The following is a 19919-nucleotide window of genomic DNA, read 5'->3' as shown; positions in this document are numbered from 1 at the left end:
ACTTTTCTCGGTCAGCAGTGTCTAAAGCCAGCTGGATGGCCTTTACTTCTGCAAATTGGCTCGATTCACCTTCTCCTTCCGCAGTTTCTACAACTTGTCTCATTGGACTCCATACAGCCGCTTTCCACCTCCGATGCTTTCCCACAAGACGACAGGACCCATCAGTGAACAGAGCATATTGTTTCTCATTTGCTGGTAGTTTATTATACAGTGGGGCCTCCTCAGCACACGTCACCTCCTCCTCTGGCGATATTCCAAAATCTTTGCCTTCTGGCCAATCCATGATCACTTCCAAGATTCCTGGGCGACTGGGGTTCCTATTCGAGCCCGTTGTGTGGTCAGTGCGACCCACTTACTCCACGTAGCATCAGTTGCATGATGCGTACAGGGGACCCTCCCTTTGAACTTCCAGCCCAGCACCGGCCGTCGGGGTGCCAGGAGGAGCTGTGCTTCAGTACCAGTGACTTCCGAAGCAGCTCAAACCCCTTCATATGCTGCCAGTATGTCTCTTTCAGTTGGAGTATAGCGGGCCTCGGATCCTCTGTATCCCCGACTCCAAAACCTTAGGGGTCGACCTCGAGTCTCCCCTGGTGCTTTCTGCCAGAGCCTCCAGGTAGGGCCATTCTCCCTGGCTGCGGTGGAGAGCACATTTTTTACATCTTGTCCTGCCCGGACTGGCCCCAGGGCTACTGCATGAACTATCTCCTCTTTGATTTGTTCAAAAGCTTGTCGTTGCTCAGGGCCCCATTTGAAATGGTTCTTCTTCCGGGTCACTTGATAGAGGGGGTTTACGATCAGACTGTGATTTGGAATATGCATTCTCCAAAACCCACAATGCCTAAGCAAGCTTGTGTTTCCTTTTTGCTTGTTGGTGGAGACGTGGCTGTTATTTTGTTGATCACATCCATTGGGATCTGACGACGTCCATCTTGCCATTTTATTCCTAAAAGCTGGATCTCCTGTGCAGGTCCCTTGACTTTGCTTTGGTTTATGGCAAAACCGGCTTTCAGAAGGAGTTGGACTCTTTTCTTCCCTCTTTGAAAAACTTCTCCTGCTGTGTTGCCCCACACAATGATGTCATCAATGTATTGCAGGTGTTGTGGAGCCTCACCCTGTTGCAGTGCAGTCTGGATCAGTCCATGGCAAATGGTAGGGCTGTGTTTCGAGCCCTGGGGCAGTCGGTTCCAGGTGTACTGGACGCCCCTCCAAGTGAAAGCAAACTGTGGCCTGCACTCTGCTGCCAAAGGGATTGAGAAAAACGCCTTAGCGATATCACTTGTGGCATACCGCTTGGCTGCCTTTGACTCCAGTTGGTATTGAAGTTCAGGCATGTCCGGCACAGCAGCACTCAGCAGTGGCATGACTTTGTTCAGGCCACAATAGTCTGCTGTTAGTCTCCACTCTCCATTAGCCTTTTGCACTGGCCATATGGGACTGTTAAAGGGTGAGCGAGTCTTGCTGATCACTCCGTGGCTCTCCAGTTGAAGAATCAGCTTATGGATGGGAACCAGGGAGTCTCGGTTGGTGCGATATTGGCACCGGTGCAGTGTGGTGGTAGCGATTGGCACCTGTTGGTCTTCGACCTTCAGCAACCCCACAAGAGAAGGGTCCTTTGAGAGACCAGGCAAGGTAGACAGCAGTTTAATGTCTTCCGCCTCCAAGGCAGCTATACCAAAAGCCCACCGGTACCCTTTTGGGTCCTGGAAATACCCTCTCCTGAGGTAGTCTATGCCAAGGGTGCGCGGAGCCCCTGGGCCAGTCACAATGGGGTGCTTCTGCCACTCATTCCCAGTTAGACTCACTTCGGCTTCCAATACAGTTAGCTGTTGGCATCCCCCCGTCACCCCAGAAATACAGATGGGTTCTGCCCCCGTATAGCTTGATGGCATTAGGGTACACTGTGCACCGGTGTCTGCTAGAGCCTTATACGCCTGTGGGTCCGATGTGCCAGGCCACCGAATCCACACAGACCAGTAAACCCGGTTGTCCCTTTCCTCCACCTGGCTGGAGGCAGGGCCCCTCTAGTCCTCGTCATAGTATTCGTTTCTCAGTTCCTGTAAATACGAGTCAGAAGTCTCTTCATTAAGAGCAGAAGTAAGATGGGCCCTTCTACTCTGCCTGGGGAACTGCCCGCTGGAAACTGGGGCAGCAATTTTCCTGGAAGAACCCCCTTTTGTGATTGCTTTTCCTTGCAACTCACGTACCCGTGCCTCTAGGGCTGAGGTGGGCTTTCCATCCCACTTTCTCATGTCCTCTCCGTCGTCACGCAGGTAAAACCATAGGGTGCCCTGTGGTGTGTACCCTTTATAGCCTCTCTCTTGAGCAAAAGAACGCTGACTCCTAATAGCCGAGATACTGGTCCGTACAGGTGGGGAGTAGGACCTACCCTCTTCAAGTTGCTGGAGCTTCCGGGACAGTTTCTCCACAGCCAAGACGAGGGAGGAAGAGAGACTTTCTTCATATTGCCGGAGTTAACCAGCCAATTCATGCACTGTTTGTCCCTCTCCGTCTTTCCAGGCCATCACTGCCAATGACTTGGCATACGACAATGGTGCGCTCCTTACAAACTTCTGCCACATGGGTCGTGTGCACTTGACTTCATCTGGATCTTTGCATAGCTGCTTGTTTTTCAGGTCACCATAAACCACCTCCAGCACAGCTAATTCCCTCAGGTACTGGATACCCCTCTCCATGGTGGTCCACTAGCCTGGATGACATATGACATCTTCCTTGAAGGAATAACTTTCCCTGAGTTATAGTCAATGGCTCACTGTCCAAGTGGAAACCAGTAACGTGTGGTGTCCCTCGAGGGTCCGCACCAGGGCCAGTACTATTTAGTATCTTCATAGAGTGTGGGAATGAGTGCACCCTCAATGAATTTGCAGAGGACACCAAGCTGAGTGGTGCTGTTAATTTGCTGGAGGCAAGGGATGCCATCCAGAGGGACCTTGCAAGGCTGGAGAAGTGGGACCGTGTGAATCTCATGAAGTTCAAGAAGGCCAAGTTCAAGGTCCTGTACCTGGTTTGGGGCAGTCCCCAGTTTCAGTGCAGACTGTGGGATGAATGGGTTGAGAGCAGCCTTGCAGACAAGGACTTGGGGGTACTGGTGAGTGACAAATGGGACATGAGCTGGCAATGAGCGCTTGCTGCCGGGAAACACAGTCATATCCTGGGCTGCGTAACAAGTAGCATGGTGGTTGTCTCCCTCTGCTCCGCTTTCATGAGACCCCACCTGGAGTACTGCGTGCAGCTCTGGGGCCCACACTACAAGAATTTTATGGACCTGTTAGAGTAGGTCCAGAGGAGGACCATGAAACTGGTCAAAGGTCTGGAACACCTCTGCTATGAAGCAGGGCTGAGAGAGTTGAGGCTTTTCAGCCTGGAGACGAGAAGGCTCTGGGGAGACCTTATGGTGCACCTTTTTAATATAGAAAGGGGGCTTATAAGAAAGAGTTTTTACCAGGGCCTGTTGTGACAGGACAAAGGGCAACAGTTTTAAACTGAATGAGGGTAGGTTTTGATTGGAGGTAAAGAAGAAATGTTTTATGATGAGGGTGGTGAGACACTGGAACACACTGTCCAGAGAAGTTGTGTATGCGCCACCATTGGGAGTGCTCAAGGTCAAGTTGGACGGGGCTTTGAGCAATCTGGTCCTTTGAAGGGTGTCCCTGCCTTTGTCAGAGGGGTGGATTCGATGGTCTTTAAAGGTCCCTTCTAGCCTAAACCATTCTATGATTCTATGAAAGACTTGACCTGGCTTTCCCCATCAGATATGGAGACGTAACAGAAGGAACTTGTTTTGTGAATCAGAAACAAATTAATGAAGGGTGTTCTGTGATCTCAGCAGAGAGCTCTACACATTACCTTTGGGGTGATACGTTTCTCAGCGTGATTGTTCTGCTCCCTACAAGGAAAATCAACGGTGGGACAAACGTCAGAGACACACGTGAGGAAAAGGAAGAACTGCAGGGAAGACGGAAACCCTTTGCAGGTCTGGCATGACAGGACTGCAATGACTTTTGCTTGATCCTGTTTCTGATGGCTTATTGATTACCCCAACACGAATCTTTCCTACTTGGTATTTGTCCCAGGTATGAATGCAGAATTCGGAATACCTGACAGAGTGCTAAAAAGCTCTTGAAGTCTTCCCTAGCTATACTATCGCCTCTTGCTCTCATAGTTCTGTCCTGATGTCATTCAGGGCAGCCGAGTTCCTTTCTTGTTTGCTCTGCTGTATGAATATTTACTGCCGACCATTCATTGCGACTCCAGGAGATGCCCTAAAAGTACCCGACAGCGTATCTCAGGTTTAAACCCTTCGGAGTGGCGTTAAGCAAGTGCTTCTGCGCCTCCTGATTGTAATAAAAGAGAGACGCCAAGGGTGGGCGCAGCCACTCAGCCCCGGTCAAAAGCCCGGGCCCCTGCGAGCGTGGCCATGAGGCGGCTGCGGTGGCGTCGCGGCGCCTCCGGGTGCCGCTGTTGGCCGACGCGGAGCGGCGCCGGAGCCGCAGCCGGAGCCGCAGCCGGCGCCGGCGCCGGAGGCGGAGGCGGCGCAGCGTCGTGCCCCCGCAGGCTGCTGGCTCGCACGGCGCCGGCCAGAGCGGCAGCGGCACGGGCAGCAGAGGCGAGAGGCGTCGCGGCGCGGGGAGCGGCGGCGGCGTCCGAGGCGGCGGCGAGCTCGCTGCCCTGCGGCCGCCCCTGCGCTCGCTGCGGAGAGCGGCCGGGAGGGAGGGAGGGCAGCGGCAGGAGGGAGGAGCGCGGCGAGCGCTGCCGAGAATGGCGGGCAGGCAGCGGCAGAGCGGCCGGCGAGCGGCCGGGCGAGTGCTGCTGCCCGCTTTGCTGCTGTGCTTGTGCTGCCGGGCGGCGCCGGAGCGGATCCGCTACGCCATCCCCGAGGAGCTGGGCAGAGGCTCGCTGGTGGGGCCGCTGGCGCGGGACCTGGGGCTGAGCCCGGCGGACCTGCCGGCACGCAAGCTGCGGCTCAGCGCGGAGAAGCAATACTTCACGGTGAGCGGGGAGAGCGGGAACCTGTACGTGAGCGAGAGGCTGGACCGGGAGGAGATGTGCGGCGAGTCGGCGTCCTGCTCCGTCAGCTTCGAGGCGCTGGTGCAGAACCCGCTGAACGTTTTCCACGTCGAGGTGGCCATCCAGGACGTGAACGACAACGCGCCGCGCTTCCTGCGAGACACTTTCGAGCTGGAGATCAACGAGTTCACTTCTCCCGGCGCCCGGTTTGCCTTGGGCATGGCGGAAGACGCGGACGTGGGCAGGAACTCGCTGCAGGGCTACGAGCTGGAGGCCAACGGGTACTTCGCGGTGGAGACGAAGGAGAGCCCGGACGGCAGCAAGTTCGCGGAGCTGGTGCTGCGCCGCGCGCTGGACCGGGAGAGCGAGCAGAGCCTGCGTCTGGTGCTGACGGCGCTGGACGGCGGCGAGCCGCCCCGGAGCGGCACCGCCCAGCTCTGCATCAACGTCACCGACGCCAACGACAACCCACCCGTGTTCGCGCAGGACCGGTACCGCGCGAGCCTGCCGGAGGACGCGCCGCCGGGCTCGCCGGTGCTGCACGTCTCCGCCTCCGACGCCGACGCCGGCACCAACGCCCGCATCACCTACGGCTTCGGGAAAGTGCCAGCCAAGGTGCTTCAGAAGTTCGTGGTGGAGGCGGAGAGCGGGAGGATCACGCTGCGGGAGGCGCTGGACTTCGAGGACACGCGAGGCTACACGCTGCTGGTGGAGGCGAGGGACGGGGGCGGTCTGGTGGCGCACTGCAAGGTGGAGGTGGAGGTGCTGGACGTGAACGACAACGCGCCCGAAATCACGATGTTGTCGGTGTCGAGCCCGGTGCCCGAGGACGCGCCGCCCGGCACGGTGGTGGCCCTGGTGAACGTGCGGGACCGGGACTCCGGGGAGAACGGGCAGGTGTCGTGCGAGCTGCGGGGCGAGGCGCCGCTGTCGATCGTGGCGTCGTCGGGCGGCTCGTACAAGGTGGTGACGGCGAGCGCGCTGGACCGGGAGCAGGCGGCCGAGCACCGGGTGGCGGTGGTGGCCAGGGACCGGGGCAGCCCGGCGCTGTCCAGCCGCGCGGCGCTGGTGCTGGAGGTGTCGGACGTGAACGACAACGCGCCGGTGTTCGAGGAGGCCGCCTACAGCGCCTACGTGGCGGAGAACAACGCGGCGGGCGCGGCGGTGGTGCGCGTGCGCGCGCGGGACGCGGACGCGGGCGCCAACGGGCGCGTGAGCTACTGGCTGGCGGGCGGCAGCGCGGGCGCGGCGGGCGCGGCGCCGTACGTGTCGGTGGAGGCGCGGAGCGGCGCGGTGTACGCGCAGCGCTCCTTCGACTACGAGCAGTGCCGCGAGTTCGCGGTGGCGGTGCGGGCGCAGGACGGCGGGGCGCCGGCGCGGAGCTCGACGGCGACGGTGCGCGTCTTCGTGCTGGACCGCAACGACAACGCGCCGCGGGTGCTGTGGCCGGCGGCGGGCGCGGGGGCGGGGGCGGGCGCGGGGGCGGGCGCGGGGGCGGGCGCGGGGGCGGGCGCGGGGGCGTCGGGGTCGCCGTTCGAGGTGGTGCCGCGGTCGGCCGAGGCCGGGTACGTGGTGGCCAAGGTGGTGGCGGTGGACGCGGACGCGGGGCGCAACGCGTGGCTGTCGTACGAGCTGGTGCAGGCGCCGGAGCCGGCGCTGTTCCGCGTGGGGCTGCACAGCGGCGAGGTGCGGACGGCGCGGGCCGTGTCGGAGAGGGACGCGGCGAAGCAGCGGCTGGTGGTGGTGGTGAAGGACCACGGGCAGCCGGCGCTGTCGGCCACGGCCACGCTGCACGTGGTGCTGGCCGAGAGCTTGCAGGAGGCGCTGCCGGAGCTGAGCGAGCGGGCGGCGGGCGCCGACTCGCCGGCGGAGCTGCAGTTCTACCTGGTGCTGGCGCTGGCGCTCCTCTGCGCCCTGTTCCTGCTGAGCGTGGCGCTGGCCGTGCTGGCGCGGGTGCGCCGGGCCGGGCCGCCCGCCGTCCTGCGCTGCCTGGGCGCGCAGCGCTTCTCCGTGGCCGGCGCCGCCTTCCCGGCCGACTTCTGCGAGGGCACCTTGCCCTACTCCTACAACCTGTGCGTGGCGCCGGGCCGCGCCGTGGCCGAGGGCGCTTGGCTGCCGCCGCCGCCGCCGCCGCCGCCGCTGCCCAGCCTGCCCGCGGAGGAGCTTCTCGGCGGGGAGCCCTGCGGGAAGCGGAGCCCGAGCAGCAGCGCCGGCGCGGGAGAGCCGCCCGCGGACCCCGACGCACCGCAGGTCGGTACGCCCGCGCAGTCCTCGTCGCTCAGCCTTTCCTCACCTCACGCTGGCGGTAGCGGGCTCTTGGCTCGTCGCTTCTCTGCTTTGCCCGGTAGTGCCCATCTCTGTTCCCACGAACGAATGAAACGATCCCTTCTTTTGGCAGCTCTTTTGGCAGCACGCAGGTGGCGTTCATGGCGCGTTCAGGTCCAGCTGAGCAGTTTTGTCTACAAAACTCGTGCTCTGTAAAATGGTATGCGTTAGTCATGGCTAACCCGGATCCTTTCTGTGCCGACTGAGATCCTTGGGCCTTTCTGAGCCTCCACCCTCTTTCGCCTGGGTTTCCCCGGGGGGTGTGGGTGGCAAGTGCTGGTCCGTGTCTCCATGCGGGAATGAGAGACGGAGCAGGGTAAGGCCGTTCCATTCAGAGCAGGCAGTAGGCGACGGCACTTCTTGGTTCGTCGGCGGTCGCAGGTTGCGGGTCAGGTGAGAAGTTTGGACTGCGAAGCTTGTGTTGCCTGAAAGGGTAGTGAGGGTGAAGGCGGGTCCGTACTGCGTAAAAAGAGACGCGCTGATTCTACACTATGGGGTCGGGAAAATGGGGCTGACGCTTGGTGTTGGAGATTTCTCCTTCCTGAAAGGTGCGTGCTTTCTCCGTGAGAGGAGAAGTTACGGGTCGTTCCTCCCTGGTGAAGCAGGAGAGTGTCGCCCATCTGTTGGGGTAAGGCTGCTGCAGCAACGGTAGCCCGGGTGGGACGGGTTAATTCGTCCGGGCGTTGTTTCTCTGTGCAGTTACTTCTCCTTTTTCTTTCTTCCACCCTGGGTGGTAGTTCCCTCTTTTTTACCGTTCCTGATCTGCCTTTCATAGGCAGGTGAAGGTGTCGACTGGGATCTCAAGAAAGAATAATACAGCCTTTCGTCTTTCAGAGCCTGTCTTCTTTTCCTCTTCCCTTTTCCCAAAGAGAGGTGCTCGGACCTAAACCGTATATTTTAGAGCGTGCAGCTGTACTTGTCTTCTCCTGCCGTCCTACACTATTTTCTTGAAAAGGTGTCGTACCAACCTGGAGATTCGAGAATTAGATGAATAAGCATCGATCTTTTCACACAGTGATTTCTGAGAAAATGAAAGCCCCTTGCTGGTCGTTCAGGCCGCAGAGTTACTTGGATAAAACGTGTATAAACTAGACAAACTGTAAATTAATGTGGCCTATTGAAAAGGGAAATCCCACGTTCTTCAAGTCCTTCAACTTTGCTTTTCCAGTAGTAGCTGTATCTGTAGAGGTACCAGCATTTTGACGCAATTCCATTGCTCTCATCCGGTTCAGAAATACCGCTGAGAATAGACGAATATCGGGAAAAGAGGCGCGTGAGAATAATTTGGAGGAAAGCCACCCTGCCGTAGGGCTGCAGTCCCCCCCCGTTTGGCTGGTGTGGGCCAGAGAAGGGGCGCAGGAGCAAAGGCAGAGGGACCCGTTACTCTTCTTGCTGTACTCGCAAAGCCATTTTCGCCGGGGTTTGCGGGGAGCCGAGCAGCTGAATCTGGCCAGGTTCCCTGCAGGTGGGTGCACCCGGGGTGGGTGGGAGAGAGTGGTTTTCGAGCAGCAGGGGAGCCTCCGCCTGTACTGTGCTCCCGGGAAGGTCTTCCAGGGAGAAAGCCCAGAGCGCGCGGCAGGTGCCTGAGCAGCCCCACCTCCTGAGGAGCTGTACGGGGTTGGGGGGCTTAGAGTGTCAGGTTGAGCTGACTGACCCCACCTTCTTCAGCCCTTAAATGTCTCATCTCAGCCCGTGCTGGTGGAGTAGTTAATTTAGACCGTGTTCCGTGCGAACGGGAGTAGTTAAAGAGAAGTCCCTGCCGAGGGGATTAATGAGCCTGATACCCCTGGTTCTCCGGGGGAGGGTCTGAATATCACGTTTTGTGTTTCAGAGCCCGTTTGCTTTTGCTGTCCGTGTACCGGTCATTCAAGCATGGCGGATACAAAGATTCGTGGGGGCGATTTTTCTTTTGGACGAGCGGGAGAAGACTAATAATATTCCAGAAGTCGCATTAAGGAAAATTGTTTTACTTTACATATACCGCCATTAGGAATTAATTTTCGCCATGCGGTAGAAATGAGACATCGACGGGAGGACTCCGCCCTCTTCCTGGCTGCGATCACCTTGCGGAAAGGGAAGGGTGATGTCGCACCGTGAGAGCAGAGATGGTCTCGAGCTTAAGGCAACGCCCGCGATCACCGGCGGACGGGAAGCGATGTGTCCGCGGCGACGGTGCCGTCCCCGCGAGGTGTCCGTGGGAAAGGCAGGGCGGGCAGCGGTCGGCAGCGCTCGGTGCCTGCAGTGCCGGGAGGAGGCTGCGGGCGCCGCTGTTGACCGAGGAGGAGCGAGAGGAAGGCCGGAGCGCTGCAGGCAGCCCCGCCCGCTGCGGCCCGGCTGGCTCGCTGGCTGGCTGGCTGGCTCGGCGGCCGGGCGGTCTGCGAGCGTCCCCGCGGTGCGGAGCCGTGCTGCAGCGAGGCGGAGGGGCCGGCGGCAGCGCCCGGGAGCGGCGAGCAGGAGCCGGAGCCAGAGCCGGAGCGGGAGACGCAGCCGGAGCCGGAGCCGGAGCGGGAGACGCAGCCGGATCGTTGGGCGGCGGCGGCGGGGAGCTGCCGGCGGTGGTGCGGCGCCGGCGGGGCCGCGGCGGAGATGGTCGCGGCGGGGAGGCGCTGTGGCCGGCGGGAGCGAGCCCTGCTGTGGTGCGTCCTGGCGGCGGCGTGGGAGGCGGCGTGGGGGCAGCTGCGCTACGCGGTTCCCGAGGAGATGCCGAAGGGCTCGTTCGTGGGCGACGTGGCCAAGGACCTGGGGCTGGAGCTGCCGGCGCCCCGCGACCGCGGCCTCCGCATCTTGGGCAGAGGTAGGACGCAGTATTTCGCTCTTCACGGGAAGACGGGACATTTGGTGACGGCGGAGAGGATAGACAGAGAGCAGCTGTGCGAGAGTGTGCAGCAATGCGTGCTGCGCTGTGAGGTGATAGTGGAGGGGGACATGAAGGTTTACGGAATCGAAGTGGAGATCACGGACATTAACGACAACGCGCCCAGCTTCAGGGAAATGGAGCTGGAGGAAAGACTGAGCGAGACGACCGCCCCGGGGTCGCGGTTTCCCCTGGCCGAGGCTCACGACCCGGACGCGGGACGGAATTCGGTGCAGAGCTACGAGCTGAGCGGCGACGAGCACTTCTCGCTGGCCGTGCAGGCGGGCCCCGGCGGGGACCAGCGTCCCGAGCTGGTGCTGGCGAAGGCGCTGGACCGGGAGGCGGCGGCGTTTCACGAGCTGGTGCTGAGGGCGAGCGACGGCGGGGAGCCGGCGCGGACGGGCACGGCGCGGATCCGCGTGGCGGTGCTGGACGCGAACGACAACGCGCCCGTGTTCAGCCAGGCGGAGTACACGGTGCGTGTGCCGGAGGACGTGCCCGTGGGCTCCGCCCTCGTCACCCTCACGGCCACCGACGCCGACGAGGGGCTGAACGGCGACGTGAAATACTCGTTGAAGAAGATCACGGAGAAAGCCTCGCAGATTTTCCAGCTGGAGGCCGGGACGGGAGCGATCACGCTGCTGCGGAGCCTGGACTTCGAGGAAGGCGACTCCTACGAGCTGGAGGTGCAGGCGCGGGACGGAGGAGGGCTTTTCGACACGGCGAAAGTCGCGATCGCGGTGACAGACGTGAACGACAACGCGCCCGAACTGACAGTGACTTCCCAGCTGAGCGCGATCTCTGAGGACGCGCCGCCGGGGACGGTGGTGGCCCTGCTGCACGTGCAGGACCGGGACTCGGGGGCGAACGGCGAGGTGCGGTGCAGCATCGGCGAGAGCCTCCCGTTCCGGCTGGAGAAGTCCTTCGCGGAGTACTACCGCGTGGTGACGGCGAGGGAGCTGGACCGGGAGGAGGTGGCGGAGTACAACGTGACGGTGCGGGCGGCGGACGGCGGGTCGCCGGCACTGTGGAGCAGCGCGGTGCTGGCGCTGCGGGTGCTGGACGTGAACGACAACGCGCCGGTGTTCGCGGAGGCGCGCTACAGCGCCCGTGTGCCCGAGAACAACGCGGCGGGCGCGCTGGTGCTGACGGTGCGGGCGGCGGACGCGGACTGGGGGCAGAACGCGCGCGTGCGGTACCGGCTGTCGGAGGGGCGGGTGCGGGGCGCGCCGCTCTCGTCCTACGTGTCGGTGCAGGCGGAGACGGGCGCGCTGTACGCGCTGCGCTCCTTCGACTACGAGGAGGTGCGCGAGGTGGGGCTGTGGGTGCGGGCGGAGGACGGCGGCGCGCCGGCGCTGAGCAGCAACGTGTCGGTGCGGCTCGTGATCGTGGACGAGAACGACAACGCGCCGCAGGTGCTGTACCCGCCGGCGGCGGCGGCGGCGGCGCCGGGCGCGGGCTGGTCGGGCGTGGAGCTGGCGCCGCGCTCGGCAGAGCCCGGGGCGCTGGTGGCCAAGGTGGTGGCGGTGGACGCGGACGCGGGTCAGAACGCGTGGCTGTCGTACGAGCTGGCCAAGGCGACGGAGCCGGGGCTGTTCCGCGTGGGGCTGCACAGCGGCGAGGTGCGGACGGCGCGCTTCCCGCTGGCCCGCGACGCGGCGCGGCAGAGCCTGGTGGTGGTGGTGAAGGACCACGGGCGGCCGGCGCTGTCGGCCACGGCCACGCTGACGGTGGTGCTGGCCGAGAGCGTGGCCGAGCTGCTGTCGGAGCTGGGCAGCGCGGCGGCGGCGCCGGGCGAGCCGGCCGGCAGCCTGACGCGGTGGCTGGTGGTGGCCGTGGCGGCCGTGTCCTGCCTCTTCCTCGCCTTCCTGCTGCTGCTGCTGGCGCTGCGCCTGCGGCGCTGGCGCCGCTCGCAGCTGCTGGCGGCGGGCAGCGGCGCCTTGCGCGGCGTGCCGGCCTCGCACTTCGTGGGCATCGACGGCGTCCGCGCCTTCCTGCGCTCCTACTCGCACGAGGTGTCGCTCACCGCCGACTCGCGCAAGAGCCAGCTCCGCTTGTCGGCCGGCAGCTGCTGCGACACCCTCCCGGCCCGCCCGCCGCCCGACGAGCCCGCGCCGCTGCTCGGGGAGGACCCTGCCGGCGCCCGCCGCGCGGACCCCGCCGCTCCCCCGGTGAGTTCCTCTGACCAGGCTCCCCTGCCTTTCCTTTCTCCGTAGCCTGGGTTGTTTTTCTCTTCCCGTTACCTCTCCTCCGTGCGTGCAGGTGAGGCGAGGCGTAGCTGCGTGGGCAGAGGCTCTGTGTGTTGGCGCCTATTGCTCATTTAGGGCATTTGCTGGAGTTTTCATCAGCCTTATAGGTGGTGTGGGAGGTGGGAGAAGCGAGGCTACGGTGGTGTGCTGTCCTTTTCCTGGTGGGGGAAGTAGATGAGAAGTGGATGTAAACGTAGCAGAAGAGGCGCATCGACGTCTGTATCATCTCTGCGGTTTCAAACCTCTCAGAAAATGCACCGCTCCTCCTCCTGGTAGACATCCAGGGCCTGACCGTGGTACACGTTACAGGGAAGTGGTCTGGGGAAGCGGTCTCTTGCGGAGAAGAAGTTCTTGCAAATTACGAGGGTTAAAGAGCCCCACGCAAGCGGTGAGGGGTTGGAGATGAGAATTGTGGGAGCTGGTCGTGGGGGGCTGTTGAATTACGGAAGAGATACGGTTTGCTCCTTTCCCTGTTCAGTGCCCAGCTGTAGTTTCACGCAATGCGAGTTTCACCTTCCCAGGTAAGTTTGGCCTGAGACACGTTGTTCCGGCTGTACTGGGAGCCCTGCGAGGCGCTTCCTGTGTGTTTGCAGGTTGTTGTGATGTTCTTAATTAACAGCCAAATTATGTACTTATGAGAAGTGCCATAATGGGAGCTTTGGGAGGAGCCAGCAGTGTTTTCATTACCTACTAAACACCTTCATGACGCATCTACTCTAAGTGCCATCACCTAGAAGAGTATGTTACGCTCCTTCTGGTTTTGCATGTTTTTGCTTCTTGCCTTGCTCGTTTTCATAGGAAACACTTTCACAGACGTGTCTCCTCAAATTGTTACTGGAGGAAATGTTCTTGCTTGCCAAATACACACGGTAAGAAGTCATACGTTATTCGTGGTAAAGGAGACGTCGTCTGTGCAACTTTTCTTTGGGTGGAGTCTATCTGGAAATGATGCAGGTCAAGGACCACGGTGCGATCTGTGCAGGGTTTGAGGAGAGTCTTGGGGGTGCTGTGTGTGAGGAGGTAGCGGTGGAGACATGGCATGTGTTTTGTGGGTTCCCAGGGCTTCTTGCTGGCCTTCTGGAAATGAGCCTGAAGGTGTCATATTTTTGGGTATCACCTTGCTCGGACTCCGACTGGAGAAGTTGTGGGTTCATCAGTTTGCTTTCCTATTGCGTGCTGTTCCCTGGGAAGGGTACTTAAATTCTTGCCTTGCTTGTCATGATGAGGTCAAGGTGGGCCTCCGTGTGTCTGATACTGTGTCTGAAAGTGTCACTAGTGCTCATCAGTGCTCTTGCTTGTCACAGACCCATGGTGAGAAGTCAGTGCAAGATCAGCAAGAGAGGCTGGCGTCGAAGCAGGAAAAAAGGGGGTTGTACGCTCCGTCTGGCTGGGCGGTGCTTTAATATCGTGCCTAGTGCCAAGGCCTCTGCCACTTACACGAAGCCCCCTTTTCCCGTGTCCCGAAAGGGGATGACAATCCTCTGGCGAATTTGTCTGCAAGCAATAGCCACGGAAGTGCAAACATGACTCAGGGGTACTATTTCTAGTAACGGCTGCGTGCAACATCGTTTTCTAGTTCTATGTCCTTGTAAGACTGTGATGCAGAGTTTCATCCTGGTTGTGTCAAGCTTTTCCCAGCCTTGACCATCCTTCAGCTGCTATTAACGGCTCTTGCTCCTATGAAGTAACGGCTGATGTTTTGTCGGTATTAAAATTGGTGGGAGTGTAGGAGACGGGAGGGTATTTTTGTCAGGAATTTCTGGGTTTGGGGCTTGTTATTTGAAGCATGTCTGAGGAAGTTGCTCATTTTAGGCACTGTCATGTTGGATACAGCTTTTCCTGTGAACGGTAGTTATTGGGCGTAGACACAAACATTGCATTAACAGTTGCAGAGTCACGTATCTTTCGCATTGCCCATGTGCTGAGGAAGAACGACGGTGTCTTTGAGCTAATGCTGTCGACTAAGTCTTTACGTGAGCTGCATACTGCTTCTGGCCTTCAGAACACTTTACGTTTCTTCAAATGAGTGTGATGAGCAGAGAAGTCTCTATGCATGCATCCGTGTTGTGAGCCTTGTTCTCCGTAAGGAGAAGCTGTGTGTGAAACACTTCTTTCAGTGACGTCTGTCTGCAAAGTTAGCCTCCCTGCTGCGTGATGTTTGAGCACGCCGAAGCATTCTGTCTGCACGGAGACAGGGCAGGTGGAAGAGTTTGCTGTGGTATAGTAGGAAATGTGTAAAAGGTAGGTGTCAATGTTTGGTTTCTCCTAGTTGTTGTGTGGGTCCCATAGTTGTGGTTAATATTACCAGGCTGGGGGAGCCGTTTCCATCCCTACCTTGAAGGTGTTCAGCTGCCAAGACAAAGACATTGATACACTTCCATATCCCTAAAATGTCACCGAATGACATGCTTTTTTGCCTGTGTCCGCTATAGGGCCAATATATTGGGTATTGTCCGTGGTGCAGGTAAAGGCTGTGAGTGCAGAGCAAGGAGGGTGAGAGGCTGGCTTCCAACTATGCAAATGGGTGGGTCAACGTGGTTTTGGCTGAGCAATGGTTTGATTTCACACCTGGTGCCAAGGCCTGTGCCATTGATGCAATGATCGTAGATTAACTTTCCTAAAAGGCAATGGTAGTCCTCCTATCACGAAGTATTAGTGCAATAACTGTGCATGTAGAACGATGATGCATGTGCAGAACGCCTCATAATTGCCATGAATTGGTCAAAGAACACAGTGCACGTTGTGAAGGGTTGGAGGTGCGAGTCGTGGGAGCTGTTCGTGAGGGGCTGTTGAAGGACACAAGAGCTATAGTTCCCTCCTTTCCCCGATTAATGCCCAGCTGTAGGATTATGCAACGTGAGGTCTGGCTTCCCAAGTAAGTTTGGCCTAAGACATGTCACTCCAGCTCTACTGGGAGCCCTGGGAGGTTCCTCCTGTGTGTTTGCAGGTTGTCCTCAATTCTTAACTAGCAGCTTGATTGTGTGCTTATGACAAATGCCATCATGGGAGCTTTGGGAAGAGCAAACCATGTATCCACTGCCTACGAAACACCTGAACTGTGTACCTACTCTAAGTGCCATACTCTAGAAGGGTATGTTCTGATGCCTTCCTTCACACCTGCAGGTGTGAAGTTCTTGCCTTGCTTGTTGTAATGCTCGGAAGGGGGGCCGTTGTCTCTGATAATGTGTGGAAGATCACATCTGTTACACGGTTTGTCTGGCTGTCCCGTACGCGCCTTTCATGTTTACAGCTGTAAAGAGAAAGGCTTTCGTAGACGTGTTTCCTTAAAACGTTACTGGAAGAAATGCTCTTGCTTGTCACAGACACGCGGTGAGAAGTCAAACGTTATCCATGGTAAGGAGAAGTTGTCTGTGCAGCTTTTCTTTTGACGGAGTCTATCTGCAAATCATGAAAATCATTGACAAGCATGCGAGCTGTGAAGGGCTGGAGGGGTCTCTGTCTTGGGGGCGCTGTGTGTGAGGAGTTACTGGTGGAGACAAGGCACGTGTCTTGTTAATGCCCAGGGCTCGTTGCTGGAATACATAAAGTGAGTCTGAAGGTGTCTTATTTTTGGCTATCACACTGCTCAGATTCCAGCTGGCCAAGCATCAGTTTGCTTTCCTGTTGCATGCTGCTTCCCGTCAATGGCGGTTCTTGAGCATGGACGTACAATTTACGTTGAGATTTGAGAGTCGTGTATCTCCCAAGTTGCCCAAAGTGTTGAAGAAGGATGATGGTGTCTTTGAGTTGATACTTTGGTGACCGGGTCTTTGTCGGAGCTGCATATCGCTTATGCACCTGAGACCATTTTACGTTTCTTTGAGGTAGTGTGCGAGCAGAGAAATGTCTTTGCATGCATCCGTGTGGTGATCCTTGTTCTGAGAGGAGGCGAAGTTGTGCGTGCAACTTTTCTTTCAGTGGTGTCTGTCTGCAAACATAGCTTTCCTGTTGCGTAACGTTTGGGCAGGGTGAAAAATTCTGTCTGTCCAGAGACGGGGCAGGGGAGAAAGTTTGCTGTGGTATAATTTGAAATGTCTGCAAGAACATTTAGGTGTCAAGGTTCAGTTTGTCCTAGTTGTTATATGGGTCCCACAGTTGTGGTTCTGTGCATTTTCCCTTTCTTATTGTCCAAAGAAATTGCGTTGAGGATCCGTGGCTGTGGTCTTTGGTGTGAGCTCCTGTGTGAGTCTCCTGTGGACTTGTTACCAACGAGATACCCTTCTTGTGTACCTTCTAGAGCTGACATAATCTGAAATGTCAAGCTGTGATGCCTTCACTTCCGTAGGTTTCCCATTCTTGCCGCCTTTGTTGTCCAGGTCTAAGGCGGGGCCTCATTGTGGCTGGTGACCCTTGAAACCTTAAAAGATGTTTTGTAACTGTTGGGCTGGGGAAGCAGTTTCCGTCTGTTGTGGTTTAACCTCAGCCGGCAACTAAGCAACACCCAGCCGCTTGCTCATTCCCCCTCCAGTGGGATGGGGAAGAGAATTGGAAGGGTAAAAGTGAGAAAACTTGTGGGTTGAGATAAAGACAGTTTAATAGGGAAAGCAAAAGCTGCGCACGCAAGCAAAGCGAAACAAGGAATTCATTCACTACTTCCCATGGGCAGGCAGGTGTTCAGCCATCTTGAGGAAAGCAGGGCTCCATCACGCGTAATGGTTATTTGGTAAGACAAACGCCATCACTCCGAACGTCCCCCCCTTCCTTCTTCTTCCCCCAGCTTAATATACTGAGCATGAAGTCACATGGTATGGAATATCCCTTTGGGCAGTTAGGGTCAGCTGTTCTGGCTGTGCCCCCCTCCCAGCCCCCCGTGCACCTCCAGCCCTCCCAGTCGGCAGAGCATGAGAAGCTGAAAAGTCCTTCACTAGTGTAAGAACTACCCAGCAAAAAATAAAACATCGGTGTGTTATTAACTTTGTTCTCGTCCTAAATCCAAACCACAGCACTGTTCCAGCTACTAGGAAGGAGATTAACTCTATCCCTGCTGAAACCAGCACACCATCCCTACCTTGAAGGTGTTCAGCTGCCAAGAGAAAGACATGGATACACTTCTGTATCCCTAAAATGTCACCGAATGAAATGCTCTTTCCCATGTGGCTGATGCACAGTCAAAATATTGGGTATTGTCCGTGGTGCAACTAAAGGGCTTCATACCTGTGGGAGATGAGCAGGCCACATGAGCTGCTGACTATTTCTTCAACTGAAGCCCCCTGCTATGTTGTCCAGAGCAAGACTTTAGGGCCGCACTTGTGCTTGAGACCTCAGTGACTCCCAGGTGCTCTCAGGGATGAATTTCAACACCCGCAGTGAAGACCAAGAAGACTTCCCGGTGAGTTTCTCTGACAACACTTTCTCTTTGAAAGCTTCCTTGCCTTGCTTGTCTGAGTTATGTTTTTGCTTTTCGTTACCTGGTCTCATACGTCTGTAGCTTTACAGGTGTTTATCAGCATCACTTCGCTTAGCAATGCGCCATGTGGTAGTGCCTCTTGGTCTTGCTGCAGCGGGTGTGAAGGGCAGGAGATGTGAGGGTATCTTTGTGTTCTGTTATTGTTGGGGGGAATAGATGTAAACATGACCTTAGTAGAAGTCGCACCTCTGTGGAACAGTGCGTGTGATAAAAGAGGGGAGGAGGTTCGCCCTAAACCGTGAGTCTGATGACCCATTCTCTGCTGGACGACGGCTCTGCTTTTATTTTGGCCGTTTGTCATTCGTGTGCTTTAGAACCCTTCTTTTTCTTCTGAGACTGCTCTTGAGCAGAGAAATGTACCTCCCTTCTTGGTGTGATGGTAGTGCATGATCCTCCCATGATGTGTTTTTGGCAGTTGTGAGCAGGTGAGAAGCAAACCCGCAAGGTGTGTAGGGTTGGAGAGAAGACAGGGGAGCTCGGGGGTGGGGGGGTATAGAAGAACAGCTGGTCATTTCCTTGCTTGCCATAGTTAACACAAGCGTGTGCCTAATGGAGTACCATGGAATTTGAGTTGCTTCTGCTCAATAAGTTTGGCCTAAGAAATGCTATTCCACCTGATCCCTTCATTCCTGTATGTTTCTAACTCTTGCCTTGCTTGTTGTCATGAGCTACGGCTCGGCCTCGGGGTGTCTGATCAAATGTGGAAGGTCCCATCTGTTGCAGTTGTCTGCGTGCAGGTGCAGTTCCCGTACACACCTTTGATGTTGACAGCTGTAAAGAGGAAGGCTTTCACAGGCAGACGTGTGCTCCCAGGGGCACACTTGTCTGTAGCGAAAGAAAGCAAGACCATCTCTACCGCAGTCCTCAAAGTGCAGAGTGGCAACCGCGCCCCGCCAAGGTTTCCATGAAGAGACGGGGGCTGAGTGGGAGAACGCGTGGAGGGTGTCCCCCGACGGTCCCCCATAACATGCTGGCCACTCAGTTGGAGAGAGGTGGGTTTGACAGGTGGGCTCTTAGATGGATGAGGAAGTGTCTGGATGGCCGCATCCAAAGAGTTATAGTCAGTGGCTCAATGTCCAAGTGGAAACCAGTGACGTGTGGTGTCCCTCGAGGGTCCGCACCAGGGCCAGTACTATTTAGTATCTTCATAGAGTGTGGGATTGAGTGCACCTTCAACGAGGTTGCAGAGGACACCAAGCTGAGTGGTGCCGTTGATTCACTGGAGGCAAGGGATGCCATCCAGAGCGACCTTGCAAGGCTGGAGAAGTGGGGCCATGAATTTCAACAAGGTCCTGTGCCTGGTTTGGGTGGACAAATGGGACATGAGCTGGCAACGAGCGCTTGCTGCCAGGAAACACAGTCATATCCTGGGCTGCGTAACAAGAAGCGTGGTGGTTGTCTCCCTCTGCTCCGCTTTCATGAGACCCCACCTGGAGTACTGCGTGCAGCTCTGGGGCCCACACTACAAGAAGGATATCGACTCTTGGGTACGTGAGCATCTACTTCACGGACTTTTACAACCAGGTTCTCTACCCGGGCAGCAATATCTTGCCACAATGCGGCAGCCCAGATGGGTTTGCCTCTGCGCTGCCAATTGCTCCACTTCCATTGCTGTAACCACCCCCACAGGGCATTTGCCACCGTCCATGAGTCAGTATAGAGAGAGAGCACTGGCCACTTTTCTCGGTCAGCAGTGTCTAAAGCCAGCTGGATGGCCTTTACTTCTGCAAATTCACCTTCTCCTTCAGCAGTTTCTACAACTTGTCTCATGGGACTCCATACAGCCGCTTTCCACCTCCGATGCTTTCCCACAAGACGACAGGACCCATCAGTGAACAGAGCATATTGTTTCTCATTTGCTGGTAGTTTATTATACAGTGGGGCCTCCTCAGCACGCATCACCTCCTCCTCTGGCGATATTCCAAAATCTTTGCCTTCTGGCCAATCCATGATCACTTCCAAGATTCCTGGGTGACTGGGGTTCCTATTCGAGCCCGTTGTGTGGTCAGTGCGACCCACTTACTCCACGTAGCATCAGTTGCATGATGCGTACAGGGGA

General features: G+C 57.5%; 2 pseudogenes; both read left to right on the top strand.

The window, feature by feature from the left end:
- The first annotated feature begins 4768 nt into the window (after positions 1 to 4768).
- LOC143166238 (protocadherin gamma-B5 pseudogene) lies at positions 4769 to 8659 on the top strand (annotated as a pseudogene).
- A 707-nt stretch (positions 8660 to 9366) lies between these two features.
- On the top strand, positions 9367 to 14479 carry LOC143166237 (protocadherin gamma-A5 pseudogene; annotated as a pseudogene).
- The last annotated feature ends 5440 nt before the right edge of the window (positions 14480 to 19919 follow it).

This window comes from Aptenodytes patagonicus, chromosome 12 (genome assembly GCF_965638725.1).
Source record: "Aptenodytes patagonicus chromosome 12, bAptPat1.pri.cur, whole genome shotgun sequence".
Classification (NCBI taxonomy): Eukaryota; Metazoa; Chordata; class Aves; order Sphenisciformes; family Spheniscidae; genus Aptenodytes; species Aptenodytes patagonicus.
Note: the sequence above shows the minus strand (reverse complement) of the source record. Positions and strands in the feature narration are given on the sequence as shown.